The sequence below is a fragment of the Felis catus genome, chromosome D1 (genome assembly GCF_018350175.1).
Source record: "Felis catus isolate Fca126 chromosome D1, F.catus_Fca126_mat1.0, whole genome shotgun sequence".
Classification (NCBI taxonomy): domain Eukaryota; kingdom Metazoa; phylum Chordata; class Mammalia; order Carnivora; family Felidae; genus Felis; species Felis catus.
The window spans coordinates 1,303,979-1,321,135 of record NC_058377.1 but is presented as its reverse complement, the minus strand read 5'-3'; the positions used below and the strand labels follow the sequence as shown (position 1 = coordinate 1,321,135).

The following is a 17,157-nucleotide window of genomic DNA, read 5'->3' as shown; positions in this document are numbered from 1 at the left end:
AGAAGTAACGTTCAATCCTAAGAGCAAAATGGCACCTTTTTTACTGATAGAGCATGTGTTAGCAACTGTAACTGTGGGCAAGCTAGCTTTCTAATATCAAATTCTAGAATAAGACATACTTAGACTCAAGTCATGGGAAGAACTGGAAAGAAGCACATCCCCACAAGAATGTGAGCCCTCTATAGGCTGCATGGAGCCCAAAGAGAAAGAAAGAGGATGGAGCCACATGTGCCCAGTTGTTGCCCCCAAATTCACTAATAAATAAGTTATTCCACCTGCCAAAGAGGAGTGATCGCCTAGAGAAACCCAGGAGGTGTTACACAACAGGTGCTCCCCCAACAATTAGGAAACTAGTAGAAGCAGGAAAGTGGTGTTCCAGCCAACCACCCAAGCATAGGCCAATGCATTTAACCATTCCTTAGAGAGCTTAAAATCAGATTTTACACACACTGATCTCATGTACAAGAAATTTAGAGATTTCCTCCCTATGTTGAAAATATATCTGTCACCTGAGCCTAAACCTGTAAGTGGAAGGCTCCTGTCCTCTCTGCTACACCACTTATTTGTTGAGTTTCTAAATTCTTAATGCTTAGATTTTACCTTTACACCCTCAAAACTAAATGTTTGAATAAGCTCTTAATGAATTTTCTGACCCAGAAGATGAGAGGATGTCAGTTGAATTTGATTCTGATGAGATGATAAAGTAGATACCAGCTGATAGAAAATATGCAGAGAAAATCTCAGGAATTACTACAACCACATTCCACCCCCCAACTTGAGTTCATTGTTCCCAGGTCCCTATTAGAAAAGAATATAGAAAAGAGCTATCACATGCTCAAAATAGAAAGAAAATTTTAAGAAGTACAGCTTAATACCTAGAATATAGTAGATACTAGGCTAGTCTTAGTGAAAACTAGTGCTGGAATAATCAAACATCCATATATACAGACAAAAAGAATCTCAATCCTTACTTCACACAGTTCACAAAAATTAATTCAAAATGAACCATAGATTTCTAGTAGAAACTTAAAGCTTCTAAAACTTCTAGTAGAAATATAAAACTTCTAAAAGAAAAAAGTTTAAAAAAAATTTTTTTGTGGCCTTAGATTAGGCAGAGATTTTTGGATAGGGCACCAAAGGCATGAGCCATAAAAGAAAACATTGATGAATTAAATTTCATCAATATTTAAAACATTTGCTCTTCCAAAAAATATTAAAAGAATGAAAATTCAAGCCACACACTGGGAGAAAATATTTTCAAAACATGTTTCTGATAAAACACTTGTATCCTGAATATTGAAAGAATTCTTGTAATTCAAAAAGAAGACAAACAGTTCAGTTTTTTAAATGAGCAACATATTTGCTTTATGAGTGGCAAATAAACACATAAAAAGATGTTCAGTATCTTAATCATTTAGGAAACACTAATTCAAACCACAGTGAGACATCACTACATACCCAACAGAATGGTTCAAATGAAAAAGGCTGAAAATACCAAGTTCTGACAAGAGATAGAGTGACTGGAACTCTCTTGGAGTTAGAATAAAAAGTTGTATAGCCACTTTGGAAACCAGCTGGGCTAATCCTTATGAAGTTAAACATTCACTTACCATGTGACCTAGTGACACCACTCCTAAATATTTACCCAAGAAAAATGAAAACACAGTCATATAAATGGAAGTACATGAAGTTCATGATTGCTTTATTTATGAGAGCTAAAACTGGAAACAACTCAAGTGTCTATCAATCGGTAAACGGGTCAACAGTGGTACATCCAGAGAGTGTAAAACTCACATGCAACAACGTGGATGAATCTCAACAGCATTTGGAAAATGAAAGAACCCAGACACAAAAGATTACATATCATATGATTCCTTTTATATGAAAAATTAGAAAAGGCAAAACTGAAAGGATAGAAGCTGATTGCTGCCTGCAGAGGCTGGAAGTAGGGGAAGGGATGAACACAAAGGACCATAAGTGACAGAGATGTTCCATGTCCTGAATATGGTGGTGGTGACACTATGGAGCATATTTTTAGACACTCAGCATAAAATTAGTGAATTTTATTATATGTTAATTCTGCTTCAGTATCACTGATTTAAAAGACTGGTGCAGGGGCAAGGGGGCTGGCACCTGGGTGGCTCAGTTGGTTAAGCTTGGTTAAGCATCCGACTTCAGCACAGGTCATGATCTCATGGTTCACGAGTTCGAGGCCTACATCAGGTTCTGTGCTGACAGCTCAAAGCCTGGAGACTGTTTCGAATTCTCCCTCTCTCTCTCTCTCTCTCCCCCTCTCTCTCTCTCTCTCTGCCTCTACCCCACTCATGCTCTGTCTCTTCCTTTCTGAAAAATAAATAAAAGTTAAAAAAATTTAAGAATGGTGTGGCATACTGCTTAGTGGAATCTCTTAGTGGATGTTGGTCAAGCTTGTTTTGTGTCCTTGCATCTATTCTCAGATCAGTGATATATTATTTGTTATATTATATGTGTTATATATGTTATATTATATATATGTTATATTTATGTTATATATAAAGTATAATATTATATATTATATATTACATTATAGATCCCATGATATTATAATTTGGGAATCATCAGATTTGCCTGTAGGCACTTTCTCCTTGATTTTCAAGAAAAATATTGGTCCACAGGTGAGAACAAGACACAACTATAAAAATAATCCTATTTTAAACCCAACGGAATATCTAAAAGTACAGTTTTCCAAGGAATATATGTGACTATTAGAATTATATTAAACATTTATAAGAATAATCCAGAGGTCAGATGATATCACTCAGTCTTTGAAATTTAAATAAACTTGACTTCCAAACTCCTATGGGGATTCTAAGACCATCCACCAAGCAACTGGGGAGAAACCATTCTAATTCTTACTGTCCCTTGGCCAAGCCACTTCTGGGCACCCAGGCCTTGCTCCTCTGCCTGACCCCTGCCCTGTTGTGCTCTATAAGGAACCCACAATTCTATTATTTTTTCTTTTAAGATGTAAAGCAGTGAAGCTGTAACTTTGTTTTATTGTCTCTTAAAGATGCCATTAGGGCTTCCCCTTTCTTGGCAAAGCAATTTATCAAGGTATGTTTCTCTCCTAGAGAAGAGCACCAGAATACATGTTCACTTTACTCCATAAAGAAAGCATGTTGGGGCGCCTGGGTGGCGCAGTCGGTTAAGCGTCCGACTTCAGCCAGGTCACGATCTCGCAGTGCGTGAGTTCGAGCCCCGCGTCAGGCTCGGGGCTGATGGCTCGGAGCCTGGAGCCTGTTTCCGATTCTGTGTCTCCCTCTCTCTCTGCCCCTCCCCCGTTCATGCTCTGTCTCTCTCTGTCCCAAAAATAAATAAAAAAACGTTGAAAAAAAAAATTAAAAAAAAAAAAAAAAAGAAAGCATGTTAATTTCCCTTTGCTAGATTGGAGGCTGGACAAGATTATGGGCTCTGGAGCCAGAGTGCTTAGGCTCGTGGCTCAGTTCCTCCACTTACCAGCTGTGGAACTTGGGGCCAGTTACTGAGCCCTCTGTTCCTCAGTCTCTCCATCTGTGAGATGAAGATATTAAGAGATCCAGGCTCAGAGTTGTCAAGAGTGTCCACAATTGGTACAGCATGCGGTATCAGGAGTTGAGGCGAATCAAGAGCTTGGTAAGTGTCAGCCATCAGTATTTAGTTAGATGAGTTGAATAATTTATCCCAAACAGTTTGAAAAACAAGAAGCCAATCTCAGAGTTTCTCAAAAGTGGAATAAAATATGAACCAATTCTTTCCCAGCTGTGCCATCCGCTTACTGGGAACAAATTAACTGGAACTACAGACTTTTTTCCAGTTTGCTGTGTCCTGACAGTTTTTTCAAGGGTCTGTGATCAGGTCTGGAAACAAAGAAACAGCTTAAAAAGCAAGCATGAACAAGACCGTGTTGACAGGGGTACTCGTTTTGGAGATCTCAGCTGCTGACAGGGAACAGACGTGAGTTCACATGGAGAGAACATGTTGGAATTTTCTCTTGCCAAGAGACAGAGAGGGAAGTCAACATGACCTTTCCCTTGTTGGCCATGAGCAGACTCTCCTAAGACACTCACCTGAATGAGTCACTTGTTGGAGAAAAATGGGAAGGTTTCGGTTGTGGTTTCCTTTGGTTCTGAAGATACTTTAAACATATGATGTGTCTTTAGGCTGAAATTCGGTCCCTTGTTGGTCTTCAGGTACAAAGAATCTTAAAAAGGAAGATCAGTAGGTTATATCTATATCTATCTATCTATCTATCTATCTATATCTTTAACATACTTAAATTGGTCACGGAATCGTAAATTTTAAGTCTATATTCACTCACCCAGACACCATCATCCATCCAAAGTTTCCACAAGGAAATAAAAACCCAGCTTTTCCTAACATGAACCACTTAGAATTCGATCTCTATAAGAGATCAGGAAAATATGAACAGAAGGGTCAATATTGCATTTAAGACTTCCTTAAAAGTACAGAGTTTCCAGAACAGAGAAATGTTTCTGTCTGACTGTTCTTGAGAGTTTCATGCAGTTTTTATTGCTTCCTTGACCATAAAGCCAGATTTGGTGTTCATCTCAAGACTTAATCAACTATTTTTGTCTGTTTCTGAACTATAGTGTTCAATCGTATTGGTAATAAATAGTATAAGATTTATTTTCAATCTTGCTTATTTTTTTTTACAAACAGTTCAGAGTTTCAGGTTTTCTATTCTTTTTTTAAAACTCAAAAAGCAGAAAGAATCACATAGGGAGGGTCACATAGGGAATCACATAGGGAGATATAAGAAGATGAATAGAATGTAAAGGAATCTGACAGCCCTCTGGAACTGTGATGCCCAAGATTTGAAGGAATCACATATGAAAATGCATCCTAAATTACAGGGTTCTTATAACAAATGTGATCTTGCCAAGAATCTTGTGTTAGAGAATCTGTTGAGATGGCTTTCAATGAAGATGGCAGACTTGTTATTTTTCACATAACATTTACCTGGTTGTATAATCGTGAATCAACGTCATTTATTTAGTATATATTTATTCAGTGCCTGCTGTAGGTCAGATGCAAATCTGTTGAGGCATATTCTTTCATTCAGCAAACATTTACTGAGTGCCTGCTGGATGCCATGGACTGTTTTAGGAGCCAAGGACATAAAAGTGTGCAAAACAGCCAAGGTCCTGACTTTGTAGGCCCTGTATTCTGGTCAAAGTGAGAAACCACAAATAAAAACAATTATAAACACGTCAAGCGCGATCAACGCTCGGGGCCTCTGTGGGCGGGAACAGGGTGCTGGGCACTTCCCCTGCAGGGTGAGCCCACAGCTGGGTGCCGTCATCCAGTGGGGGGCAGGGAGAGGCCAGGACCTGTCTCCCCTCCCTGTCTGCAGTCTCCATCATCTGCTCCAGTGGTACAGCCCCACCCTGACTTCTGGGTTGCTCGTTGTCCCCTCTGGCTTTCTCAGCTTCTCCCATCACTCGTACAATTAATTTGCCGCATTAAATCCCCCCTCCCCCCCCCCCCCGTTTCAGATACTCAGTGATTTGTTTTCCCACTGACTCGTGACTAATACTTTGAGTAAGCCCTGGCACATGTGGGGTGTTTGGGGACAAACTGCCCAGAGCCCTTCGTGAACACCTGAGCCCGAAATCTGAAGGAGCTCAGTAAGCAAACCATGTCTCTGGAAGACAACGCTCCAGGACGAATGGTCCAGTGCAAAGGCCCTGAGGCTGAGTTGAATAGTGAAGGGGCTCCTGTGACCAGGGAGAACCTGGGGTCAGAGAAGGAGACTGAGGCAAGGAGACGAAGTCGTAGAAGCAGCAGGGAGACAGATCTTATAAGGTCTCGTAGGTCACTATAGACTTTTAGAGTCTACAGAGATTTAAGAGGAGAAACAACATTACTATTATTTGACCTGCATTGGCTGCCCTGTTACAGTAAACTGTAGGAGCCAAAGAGGAGAAGCAGGAGGCAGACTAGGAAGCTCCTGCCTCAGTCGAGGATCTTGTCTTGGTGGCCGCGAGACATAAGCTGAGGGTGTGTGATTGGAGGGAGGTGATTGCATGGGAGGTGACTGGATGTGTGGTGCGCTATCAACACAGGAGTCACGTACAACCCAACTTTTATTTCCGAACATCTGGAAGAACGGAACGTCCACTCACTGGGGCCACGAAACCCTGGACGAGAAAATCCAGATGTGCCGTCGGCAATCAGATGCTCGGTCTGAAGTTCGGAGGCAAATCAAATCCTGTCTCTGTGTGCAGACACCGGGTTGGATTAGGTCCCCCGGGCAATGACCCACAGAGAGATGAGAAGAAATTGCAAACTGAACCCTGGCCATTAACAGATTAAAGAGAAATGGTGTGGGACATCCCAACCCCCATGGCAATTGCACTTAGCACGTGGGCACATCGGTCCTGCTGGGGGCTCATTCTCCAGGCGGTGTGCCCAGAGCCTGCCTCTCATCCTGCGTGACATACCACGGCTCTCGAGCCCACTGGTGGACTGTCCACGTTAGCATGGGGGCACGTCTGCAGAACAGGGATGAGGACCAGGGCAACACCAGCCCCCAGCTTCCCGGATTTAAACAAAGCAGAACTCTCAAAAGTACACGAAGTCATTTATGCCAACCATGTACATCTTGGTTTTATTTAGTAAATTTATGAAAAGATAAATACATTTTTCATTAATCTGGAAAAATTTGCAAAACGATCAAGCTTCCCTCGTGCTGTGTTGAGGAGAGAACTGTTGTCCGTGCAGTGCAGGACCTCTGTCCCGTGCGTCCTTGCTAAACGGTCTGAGAGCCCAAATTCTGGCCCTGGGAGACGACTGAGACTTTAATAACTATTATAAACTTGACTGACACTTTTTCTTTTTCTGTAAGAATGGAATTTTTTTTTAAGAAACAGCAAAAAGAATCAATTCAAGACTTTACAATTAGAGGCAACGTTTCTTGAAAAACAAGAAAGCAAAATGAACCTGACTCGGCCGTTTTCCACCCCAGTCTCTGCATTCGAGTTAGAGAAACCGCTGGTCTCAGACCCCTGTCCCGAATGGCAAGAACAGTGGGTTATGGGAGTCACACACCTGCCGTGCCTGGTCACTCACTCACTCACTGACCATTATCTCTAGCCAGTTCTACAAAGAGTAAGTGATCACAATAGTGACCGTTGACCAAACACAACATGCTATTTGCTTTATGGCGTCTCGCTCGTCCTCACAGTCCTGTGAGAGCAGATGTTGTTGTGTTCTACAAATGAAGACATAAGGCTGGGAGGGGTCACCTTTCCCACCCAAGGTCACATGATAAGCATCAGGGTCCAAATCCTGCCCCATGTACTGGCCATCTTCTCCCAGAGTATGAGTGTCCCAGCGCCAGGCCTGCCCCGTCCCCGAAACAACAGAGTCCCTTACGCACGCTCACCCGCGTCCCCTTCACAACGGGACTGTCCTCTTCGGCCCGCACTTAGCACAGCCGTCGGCAGGGGCTCTCGCAATGGGTTTCCGGGCTTTTCTGCAACACGTTTCACCAAAGTCTGATTTCACGGTTGCTGTGGTTTCTTTTCTCAACGCGTGCAAAGGAAACAGAAGGGGGCACAGGACGTTCCCCATTGAGCAACCCACCAACACACAGGCGAGAAGCGCTAGAAAACTGGGCTCGGCCGCACGGGCCCCGAAGACCCGCCTCAGACTGTCAGGGACCGTGGGGACCCCGTCCGTGTCTCAGCCGGCCCGCCTCTCAGCCTGGGCCCCCTTCACAGCGATACAAGGATCTAACTATACTGGTTTGCAAGCTGTTTGCCTAGAACTCCGTAAGCAAAGGATGACCCACAGCGACAATCACAAGTTTGTACTTCACTGCCCGCTGTCACGTCCGTGATCTTGTCTGGTTCTCTGGACAACCCCGAGAGGTCAGGGGGAGAGTAGGTCCCTTGTGCCAAGAAGGAGGCTGAGACACCATCGTGTGCTTTGAGGCTTCGCAGGTGGAGTGCCCGTCCAGACACCTGGCTGGCACTCCCGTGATCCTCTCCCTGGAACCTTCTTCCCTGGCCGGCCGTCGGCGCCAGGAGGAGGCCCCCCGCCCCCTGGGGTGCAGCCCCCCCCCCCGGGGCTGGGCTGGAGGTGAATTCAGAAGGCTTGGCTCCCTTTCACTCCCCGTGTTGGTGTTCCGTTCCCGGCTAGCAGCTCCAGTCCCTTGAGGGCACCTGAAGTGCCAGTGGCTGATGGCACCGTGGACACCTGGCCGCATCCCCGGGACCCACCCTCCCCGCAGAGAGACGTGGCACCAATCTGCCGAGGAACATCACCTATGCCTCTGACATCTGCGAGGAGGGCACCGTCTCCCCTCCTGGAAAACACACAATGCAGTTCCCGATTTCCGGCTTCGACGGTAATTCCCAGCCTTAGACGCTCTCCCCACTGACGACAACGCTTGACGGCGGGGCGCGTGATCGGCAAACATGGAGGGCTCCTGGTTGTGGGGGCTGGGCGACCAGGGGCCCACACGGCCGCGTCCCGCAGAGAGTTCTCTTCCTGGTCCTGCCTTCGTGTGAGCTTTCGGTTTCTCCAAGGGCAGTAACCCCATCGTCAGGGCGCCTCCCCCATGACTGGTCTCATCCTAGTTACCCCCCAAAGGCCCCACCTCCCAGTACTGTCACACGGGGGTTAGGATTTCAACACACCAATTGGGGGTGAGGGACACACACATTCAGCCCGTAGCAATGCACAACTAGAACCGCCCTGGGAGCTTTGAAAATCGCCAACCGCGAGGCCCCTTTATGCCAGACCGATCTGGAATCTCGGCCAAGGCTGCCTGCGATTCTGCGTTTCCAGCGAGCTCCGGGGTGACGCTGGTCCAGACCGGTCCAGACCGGTTGAGTAGCACTGACTCCCTGACTCAGCGGTTCTCGATGTCACTGCTATGGGAATCACCTGGAGGCTGCGTCACAGCACAGGTTGTGGGGTCCCCACCTCCGGACCTGCTGATGCAGCCTGTCCTGCACCGGCCCGACTTCGTCATTTCTAACAAGTTCCCAGGCATTGGATGCAGCTGGAGACCACACTCCAGAACCCACTAGAGTGTGCGTAGGCGGCCCACCCACCCACCTCCCCTCCCACCCACCTCCCCTCCCACCGCCTCCTGGGCCCTCCCTCCTGTGCTGTCCTGCTAACCCCGTGCTGACCACGGCCCTGACACCTGACAGCAGAAAGCACAACCGTGGGAGGCAGGCAGAGGCCCCCCCAGGAGCGCTGGCTACCCCGGGGTCCGTCTTGGGCCTCCACCCTGCTTTTGCCCTGCAGTGACCTCGCAGGCCGGAGGTCAGCATAGGCCCCGACCGGGTGTGGGAAGGCCTGTTGTGATCGTCCCTAAAGGGTGCACAGCCGGCCCCACTTTACCTAACTCATTGGCTGGCCCTTCACCTAACTACCTGTGACCTCATCACCATGCTCCTCGCCCTATAAAAGCCAGGAAGTAGGACCCTGATTCGGCAGAGGAGAGGGCTGGGAGGCGTGGTGTTTATCTACTCTCGTCCAGTCGTGTCATTTTTGGGTTTCGAAGGGCCTTCTCCATCTGGACAGCGCTTTTCTGTCCCTCCTCCGCGTCCCAGCAGCTTCCCCCCCTTGGTCTGTCCCTGAGTCTGGCTCCATCAGTGCCTCCTCGGGATGAGGGATGAAGGTCCGGGCAGACAGGGATCCTTTGTGCCCCCACGGTCCCTCTGTGGGCGCCCCCAAACAGGAGCCAGATTCGCATATACTGGCGCTTCCTAAAGAGACAGCGTTCTGGCCGGCCCTGGGTTTGGGACGTGGGAGCGAGGGAGGAAAGGTGGTTGTGAAGCGTCTTTCTGAGAAAGAACCAACACCCACCTGAACGCTGAGGGCTCAGAAATCTGTGTGGAGCGTCAGGACCCTCGTTCAGTCAATTTGACAACCTTCTTGGAAAGGAAACTTGCTCACAAAAATTGTCTGAGGATAGAGGCAGAAGGTTCCTTTCTGACTGGGGCGGGGGCAGGGGGGTGATTCCTGATTGATTCTCCTGGCCCAGGGAGCCTGCCAGCGGTCACCCCCTCTGATTTTGCACAGACACATCCCCCCCCCCCGTCCCCCGCCTGGCTCTGAGTGACAGGGGGAGGGTTCCAGCCCAGCCCAGGGTAACCAGCCAGCAGCCGCTGGGCCTGGCTCGGACTGGGCCCGTGCTAGCGAGGGTGATCTTCTCACCGTCTCTAGAGCTCCGTCGGGTTCCCCTCCTGTCCACGGGGTCATCGGGAAGAAAAGAGCAGGTGCAGCCAGTGAGGGGAGAAGGCCAGGTGATGGGAACGGGCATCCTGGGACCACCCCTGGGAAGCACAGACCTGCTAGCTCTCTCTGGACCTCGCTCTACCCTCCCCGCTGAGTAACCAGCCCATCACCTTCTGCATTCAAATCTTTGCACCTTCAGCATTATTTACAAACCCCCATGTGCCACCTAGTGAGAACTTCCGTGAGCTGAAAGTGTGCTCTTTCCTCTACCCCCAGGGTTGGGCGCCGGCTGAGTTAAGGGAGAAATGCAAACATATGTTTCTCCGATTTCAATCTTCGTGGGAACTACAAGGGGAATTTGATAAAATGTGGATTCTGCTGCAAGATGGCCAAGGGTGGGGCCTGCGATTCCTGGAAGAACGCTGGGTGAAAAGGGTCTGTTCTCCAGAACTGGTGCCGTGTGTGACCCTCACAAAGCACCAAGAGCGAACATGGGAGAAGTTTTGTAAACATTTTTTCCTCTCTACACGAGACACAAGCCCAGAAATTAAAACGGAAAATCTGAAAATGTGATGAAATACAAATTTAAATTTCTCCAGGGCAACAGGACTATAAACAGGGGACAATAGAAAAAATTTGCATATGTGAAGGGATTATCTCCTTTATTTAATGCTGAAAGCTCTCTTAACATAAGACCAAGACCTCAAGGGGAAAATGGTCCCACGACCCGGAATCCTTCCTGGCCAGTGGAAGGAGGGCTTATGTATGAGCCTTAGCTCAATCGCACTCATAATTAACGAAATAAGAAAAAAAGAGAAAAGCACTTTTTTTTTCTACCTCTCAGTCGAAATCCTTTGTTTGCTTGTAATACCTTAACATATAATGTTGACAAGAGTATAGGATAAAAGCTGTTCTCATGTCCTGCTAGTACAGATGTAAGCTGTCACAATGTGCTTGATGGGCAATTAGAATAACACATCTTTCTTGGGTGCCTGGGTGGCTCCGTTGGTTAAGCATCCGACTTCGGCTCAGGTCATGAGTTCGAGCCCCGTTTGGCTCTGTGCTGACAGCTCAGAGCCTGGAGCCTGCTTCAAATTCTCTCTCTCCCTCTCTTTCTCTGCCCCTCCCCCACTCGTGCTCTGTCTCTCTCTCTCTCTCTCTCTCTCTCTCTCTGAAAAATAAATGATAAACATTAAAATTAAACAAAAAATTTTCCCAAGTGTTGGTCAAGAAACTAATACCAGAGCTGCCCCTGGGCAGGAGAGTTTGGGGGAAATCCAAGAGACAGACACTCTCAAACCGAAAAGAAGGCTCCAGGGACCACAGGGGCAGAACTGGACAATCAGAGCTCGTGGTCACTAATAGCAAGGACTCAGTAAACATTGGCTATTGCTGTTTTTTTCCTCTTTATTTTTTTATCTTTGCAAAAAAAAAAATGTTTATGGTAAGGGGGGACTAAGTTATTTGTATTGGCCTTCATACTGAAAATGAATGGATAAACTAGTTTTAAAGTGTTGTCAGCCCTTGGGGCGCCTGGGTGGCTCGGTCCATTAAGCATCCAACTACGGCTCAGGTCATGATCTCAGGGTTTGTGAGTTCGGGCCCCGTGTTGGGTTCTGTGCTGACAGTTCAGACCCTGGAGTCTGCTTCAGATTCTGTGTCCCCCTTTCTCTCTGCCCCTCCCTCCCCATGTGCATGCTCTCTCTCTCTCTCTCTCTCTCTCTCTCTCTCTCTCTCTCTCTCTCAAAAATAAACATTAAAGAAAAAAATTTTTTTAAATGTTGTTAGCCTGTCAAATACATGATAGGACATCTCTTAAAACACCTGTAAATTACTCCGTGGCCAACAAAACAAATGCTACAAGGCCAGGCAGGTAAGGTAGACATGTGGGTGGGGGCATGTGTATTATTTAGGACATGGGTGACATTGTGAGAAATTGGAAAGAACTCCCGGACGAGGCAAACATTTATGAGTCGCAGCATGGGCTCCCAAAGGTAAACTTTGTTCTCCCTTCACAAATGAGATCGAGGTGTTGGCCACTTCTCCTAATTCATATTAAATTAAATAGAGAATTCTAAGTGCTCAGAGTTACTAGGCAGGCGACGTAGCTCAAGTTTGTCCTCAGACAATGAGGGCTCCACACAAACTCCCAGGTACAAGCCCCCAGGCCTTGGAAAAGTGATTCAGTCTTTACATGTCTTCATATTCACGGTGAAGATCATAAAAACACCCGTCTGCTGAGCTGCTGTGAAGGTCAATGGTAGAAACCTGTGAAATGCCAATATATGGCAAATAAATGGTATCTTCTGTCAGAAAACAATGGTAATAGAAGTTATTTGGGGCTACTTTTCATCGTCCTTCCATTTTTGTGACAGTGGAAAATGGGCAAGTCTTCAGAAGGAATTTTGTACCCCAGGAGCCAAGGTGTCGCCACCCGGCTTTCCATCCACCAGCTGTGTTTCCTCGCTTTGCCACCAGATGGCAGTGGCCTCTCAGAACGTTTGAGCTGGAAGGCCATGAAGTGGTGACTCTGGTGTTACAAATCCAGCCTAGAACCACGCCACATTAACAGGGTGGCACATCCAAGAGAAATCGTTGCCTTACTAGTTAAGAAATCCAGGGCCCCTTCCTGAAATTCAAGGGCTGAGGGGATGATGTCCAGAGCAGTTCATGACTTTTTCAGTGCTCACTCAACTGAAGTGAGCTTGCTCCTACCACAGGGCCTTTGCCCTTACAGTCTGTGTTCCCAGATCCTCTCACCCCAGGCACCGGTGCAGGTGTTCACTAACGGAAGTCCCAGGGGAGAGGGGTTGGCTCTGTCCCTACCGCTTCCCCAACCCCAAGAGCTGTGCCTCTTATACAAGAAACATTGTCTCGATAAATCGCCTTCAGATGAAAGTTACACAAATACCTGAGTTCTCAAAAGTTGCTCATCCCCCAGCTGAAAACACTTCTGTTTTCCTCCAGAAAGCAAATCCAAGTGAAGAGAGACTGTCCACCAGCCTGGGGGGAGGGGGGGAGGGGTTGCTGCAATTGCTCCCCACCCCTTACCTGTGCAAACCACATCTCACCTCCTACCATTCCTTGAGCCCCCAGTGACGATTGCAAGGCTAAACTAACGGGAGATAATGGGGTGAAGTCGGGACCCCTTTTTCTCCTTGTCAGTAACATGGCCTTTAATGGACTCATCTTGGAGAGAAAGTGGTCACCGAAACCAGACGTCACCTTCGTGGGGTCTTTTATCTACATCTGGATATCTTCCAGATGCTTCCAGCACAGCTGACTTCACTGTCTTCTTCCAGAAACCGTGCCTGCCTTCAGCACCCCCATAACAGGCCCTCAGGTCACCGCCCTCTTGGGACCTGCTCACTCAGAGTCACCGCCCACTCAAGCATGTGTCTGTCCTTGTCTCCGCTCTTACCGCCATCACACAGCCTCCTGGCCCCACCGTGTTTCATGTAGACTTCTCCCACAATGTCCAGTCCTCACCGCAGTGAATTCTGAGCCAGCTCCAAGGACCAGAAGGTCCTTGAGGGCCGCACATATCTTACTCCTTTGTAGGGGTCTTTTTTATGCCTGGCCCTGAAAAATGGATCTGGAGCATTTTGATGCCCATAATTGGTCCCCATTACCTACCAACCAAGTAAATCCCAAGCCGACTTCCCTGTCCTCAAGGTCACCAGCATGTCCCTTAATTACTTGCCTACATGTCCCATCCACTCCCAGCCTGGCTGAACACCCTGGGTGTCTACCTCATGCCCCTGAAGAAAGGCCCTTGAATGATTAATGCATGAGGGTAGATTGTACTTAAAATGTTAGAGTATTAGTTAACAGGAAGGTTCTAGAGCCAGACTGCCTGGGTTCATATCTCCCTCCCTCCACTGTCTCCAAGGCTGTGTGACTTGGAAAAGCATTATTTTACCCTCTCTGTGCCTCAGTTTCCTCACTGGCAAAAAGATGCTAATAATGGCACCTTTCTCTTAGGTTTTCATTTATTTTTGGAGAATTAGGTTAACGTGTTAAAGCTCTGGAACAGTCCTGACACACAGTAAGCGTTCAGTTGATTTCTAAGTATTACTGGGTGTGTGCTGTGTGTCAGCAGTGATGCTAGAAATGACGGGTGGTGCATCTCATCCTACAACACCGCGGGAGGGAAGCAGGCCACGTGTTCCCACCTCCCCATGGTCGGGAAGCACGGATCACAGACTGGAGTCCAGGGCTGGCCCTTTCCGTGACGCTCCCACTTTCCAAACCAGTCCACGGCCACGCGTGAACCACCATCCTATAATTTGGCCCTTTTACCTTTAAGTAATAGCCACATAAATGTCAACCTCATTTGCCTGCCACAAATGAGATCGAAAAGTCGGCCAAGTCTCCTACTTTGTATTAAACTAAATAGAGAATTCTTAAACGTTTGTTATCTGCCCTCTAAAAATTCTGACCATTACACAGGACTTGGCAAACAGTAGGTGCCACACTGCTTAGCCTGTTTTTTCTTTTAATTTTTTTCAATGTTTATTTATTTTTGAGAGCGAGAATATGAGCAGGGGATGGGCAGAGAGAGAGGGAGACACAGAATCCGAAGCAGGCTCCAGGCTCCGAGCTGTCGGCACAGAGCCCGACGTGGGGCTCGAACCCGCAAACAGTGAGATCATGACCTCATCCGAAGTCGGACGCTCAACCGACTGAGCCATCCAGGCGCCCTGGCCTGTTTTTATCCGTATGAGCTTGACCAGAGTAAAGTCGTTGGTCTGCTGTGTAACGGCAGCACTGTAACAACGCGCACGGTAGTTAACAATACTGGACACTTAAAAAGTGGTTACGAAGGTGGCTTTCATGTGATGAGATCTTTGCCACACCTAAAACAAGAGTGGCAAAGCAAAATGAAAAAGAATAAAAGTGCAAAACAATAAAAGCGGGGCAGGGGAGGAGGGCGCCAGAACGGTGTGGGTAGGGAACACGGGACCCCGCGTGTGGCACCTGCCTTCTCGGCTTCTGTAGCTTTGCGGATTCACCGAAATCCCTCACCTACGAATAAAGCCACGTGTTCCTCCTCTTCTCCCTCCACACTGGAGGAAGAGTAAAATTATCAACTGTGGAGATAAATTGTGAGAAATGGACTCTACACATCAACACTTTAATTACTGTTTGAGGAAATTAATCCTAACTTGCATTCCTACCGGAATCTGATGGTAACAACGCCGGACCCCTCCGAGAAGGTCTGTTGTTCAATTCCAACCCGCTCACTCCTGCCCAGGGACACCGTGCTTCCTCGTAAAACTGCAATTTCCTGGACGGAGTTATTCTCCAGAGAGGCGCAGGGTTCCTCGTTTGGTGGGCACATACTTCGGTGCAGAAGCAGTCCGGAAACCCTGCTAGGAATGAAAGGCCGAACGCTTCCTCCTGTGCAGACTAGAAACGAGGGCGGGTTGGGGGAAGGCCAGGCCTCCCCTTGCGGCTTGCAAAGTCCCCTATGCTGAGAGTTTTGGGGTGTTCCCAGGGGTCAGCCTGGTCCCACACAAAAACAGGCGCTTGTGAGGTGCACGTTGACCGAGACTTCACGCGGGATCAGCGAGCGGCCTGCACACAGATACAACCCAGGACCGCAGGCGACGGTTACGTCCGCTGTGAACTCAGGCGTTGACTCACGTCCGTGGCGTCTCCTTGCTGAGGAAGGGCGTTCGGCACCACTTCTGTCCAGCAAGCTCTGCTTCCCGCTTTGCGTAGCCAAGGTGATCTGGGATGTTTGCGGTGCAAATACCAGGAGGGTTTACAATCTCTGTCCACCTATGGGAAAGTCAAGCACGGAATACATTGTGTATTTTCTTTGGTCTCCATGCATTTCTCTGTCTCTTCTTTGGTCGCTTCATGGACACTTTTGTTGTTTGGAATCATGCTATTTAGACTCCGCGTGTTTGTTTTTTCCAGTTCTTTTCTTGTGATTTATTTCTAGTTTCATACACTCGTGGCCGGAAGAGAGGCAAGACTCAGGAAAGGCCATTTGCTTCCAGGAAGAAGCCGGGGGAGCCAGGGTGGTCGTCTGGAATGCCCCCGCGGCAGGCCCAAGACAGGAGGCCGTGATGCTCTCTGCCAAGGGCGCAGGAGGCCGGGCTGGGGGACCGGTCACCTGTCTGCCAACCCTCTCAGCTCCTCAGAGCTCATCCCCTGCTAACTTGTCCTTCTCCCACCCTGGCTCCCTTCCGGGAGAACCCGGGCAGCCAGGCTGTCCCCAAGGAACAGAGGACAGGAAATGGAGCAATGGTACCGCAGGAGACACACGGGGGACCAGAGCCATTGGGAAGGCGGCTCGAAGGGCTGCAAGACGCTGTGCATGTGGGGCGTTCAGGTGCAAAGAGAAAGGACCATTTTTCTCTTTTTCAGAAAGTGCGTAAAGGACCTGCCGGGAGAGCATTAACATGGCAGCCTTAGAAAGCTGTGCAGCACGGCTGGCCGTCGGCTGGCTGGCTTCTAGAAACTTACATTTTGAAGGGATTCCCTCCATTAATGGATAAGAAAGGCCCTCTGGGCTGGAACCGTGCGAACAGCCTGGCTTATGCAGAACACCCGCTTTCCTTCTGGGATTTGAAAGCACGCCTGGCAGAGGCAGGCAGAGGGGGCTCGTCACCTGCTCTTCCAGGAGCTTCCCGGGTCGACAACACGGCACACGTATTGCGAGGAGATTCCAGAGGGTATTATGGGACTCCACCGGGAAGTACCCTTGCAAACGTGCACCTGGCTCCCCCTGGATGTGGCCTTTCCACCTTCCCCTGTGCTGACTTTTCTCTGGAACAAATCACAGCCATGAGTACGACTCCGAGCAGAGCCCTGTCCCTTCCCTGCGACGCGTGGAGCCTGGGGGTGGACACGGGGGTCCTCCGACCGCCTTGCTGTGCTCTGGACACGCAGGGAGGTGTTCAT

The 17,157-nt window shown here is 48.3% G+C and overlaps 1 long non-coding RNA gene across 1 annotated transcript; it reads left to right on the top strand.

Annotated features, from left to right (window-relative positions):
- The first annotated feature begins 9,387 nt into the window (after positions 1 to 9,387).
- On the top strand, positions 9,388 to 11,014 carry LOC123380255. The gene is made up of 2 exons (XR_006585785.1): positions 9,388 to 9,679; positions 10,516 to 11,014. It is a non-coding gene; the product is annotated as an uncharacterized LOC123380255 (long non-coding RNA).
- The last annotated feature ends 6,143 nt before the right edge of the window (positions 11,015 to 17,157 follow it).